We start from the raw sequence: 2,182 nt of genomic DNA, 5'->3' as shown, positions 1-2,182 counted from the left end.
GAGTAAGTGAAGATAAAATACAACGCTTATTTTAAAAAATTCTTAATTGATATAACAAAAGGTTTGTTCAAAATAATAACAATGTATTTGATGATTAAAGCTTATGTATAAGTGGAAGGAATGACAGTAATCACACAAGGGATGGGAGGGAAGTATTAGGAATATTTTAAGACATTTGAGGAGCAGATGCATGGGCAGCTTCCGGTGTGGGTGACGAGTGGTGGCCAAAGCAGGGGGACCGCAAGGGACACTCAGGCGGAGACCATGGCGGACGGCTGCTTGGAGCGGGCTGACGGGCGCATCTTCAAAATGGAAGTGGACTACAACGCCACGGTGGATCAGCGCCTACCCGAGTGTGAGAAGCTGGACAAGGAAGGAAGACTTCAAGAAGTCATGGAAACCCTTCTCTCTTTGGAAAAACAGACTCGTACTGCTTCTGATATGGTGTCAACATCCCAAATCTTAGTTGCAGTAGTGAAGATGTGCTATGAGGCTAAAGAATGGGATTTACTTAATGAAAATATTACGCTTTTGTCCAAAAGACGGACTCAGTTAATACAAGCAGTTGCCAAAATGGTTCAATAGTACTGTATTTATGTTGAGGAAATCACAGACCTTCCTATCAAACTTCAATTAATTGATATTCTATGAATGGTTACTGAAGGCAAGATTTATGTTGAAATTGAGTGTGCTCGACTGACTAAAACCTTAGCAACTATAAAAGAACAAAATGGTGATGTGAAAGAAGCAGCCTCTGTTGACAGGAGCTACAGGTGGAAACCTATGGGTCAATGTAAAAGAAAGAGCAAGTGGAATTTATTTTGGAGCAAATGAGGCTCTGCTTAGCTGTAAAGGATTACATTCGAACATAAATCATGAGTGAGAAAATTAACACCAAGTTTTTCCAGGAAGAAAATACAGAGAAATTAAAGTTGAAGTACGATAATTTTTTTTTTTTTTTTTTTTTGAGACGGAGTCTCGCTCTGTCACCCAGGCTGGAGTGCAGTGGCACGATCTCGGCTCACTGCAAGCTCCGCCTCCCGGGTTCACGCCATTCTCCTGCCTCAGCCTCTCCAAGTAGCTGGGACTACAGGCGCCCGCCACCACGCCCGGCTAATTTTTTGTATTTCTAGTAGAGACGGGGTTTCACCATGGTCTCGATCTCCTGACCTCGTGATCCACCCGCCTCGGCCTCCCAAAGTGCTGGGATTACAAGCGTGAGCCACCGCGCCCGGCGAAGTACGATAATTTAATGACTCAGTTGGATCAACATGAGGGATCCTATTTGTTTATTTGTCAGCACTACAGAGCAATATATAATACTCCCTGTATACAGGCAGAAAGTGAAAAATGGCAGCAGGCTATGAAGAGTGTTGTACCCTATGTTACCCTGGCTCCTTTTGACAATGAACAGTCAGATTTGGTTCACCGAATAAGTGGTGACAAGAAGTCAGAAGAAATTCCCAAATACAAGGATCTTCTAAAGCTTTTTACCACAATGGAGTTGATGCGTTGGTCCACACTTGTGGAGGACTGTGGAATGGAATTAAGAAAAGGTTCCCTTCAGAGTCCTGCAACTGATGTTTTTGGTTCTACAGAGGAAGGCGAAAAAAGGTGGAAAGACTTGAATAACAGAGTTGTTGAACATAATATTAGAATAATGGCCAAGTATTATACTCGGATAACAATGAAAAGGATGGTACAGCTTCTGGATCTATCTGTTGATGAGTCCGAAGCCTTTCTCTCAAATCTAGTAGTTAACAAGACCATCTTTGCTAAACTAGACAGATTAGCAGGAATTAACAACTTCCAGAGACCCAAGGATCCAAATAATTTATTAAATGACTGGTCTCAGAAACTGAACTCATTAATGTCTCTGATTAACAAAACTACACATCTCATAGCCAAAGAGAAGATGATACGTAATCTACAATAAGGGTCTTAATGCTTTTAAAAAAGAGTTAAAATTCGAAGTCTTTTTTTTTTTTTTTTAAAAAAGACTGTTTAAAAAAAAAAAGACATTTGCATTACCAGCAAAATGATACAGTGTTATTTGAAAATGGGCTGGATGTAGTGGCTCACATGTGTAATTCCTGAACATTAGGAGGCTGAGGTAGGTGGCTGTAATCCTAGCACTTTGGGAGGCTGAGACAGGAGGATCACTAGAGCCCAGGAGTTCGAG

At 41.3% G+C, this 2,182-nt stretch overlaps 1 pseudogene; it reads left to right on the top strand.

Annotated features, from left to right (window-relative positions):
- Nucleotides 1-264: 264 nt before the first annotated feature.
- LOC116466659 (26S proteasome non-ATPase regulatory subunit 12-like) lies at nt 265-1,936 on the top strand (annotated as a pseudogene).
- Nucleotides 1,937-2,182: the final 246 nt, after the last annotated feature.

The sequence above is a fragment of the Hylobates moloch genome, unplaced genomic scaffold (genome assembly GCF_009828535.3).
Source record: "Hylobates moloch isolate HMO894 unplaced genomic scaffold, HMol_V3 SCAFFOLD_4, whole genome shotgun sequence".
Classification (NCBI taxonomy): domain Eukaryota; kingdom Metazoa; phylum Chordata; class Mammalia; order Primates; family Hylobatidae; genus Hylobates; species Hylobates moloch.
The sequence above is the reverse complement of the archived record's forward strand: the minus strand, read 5'-3'. Positions and strand labels throughout refer to the sequence as shown.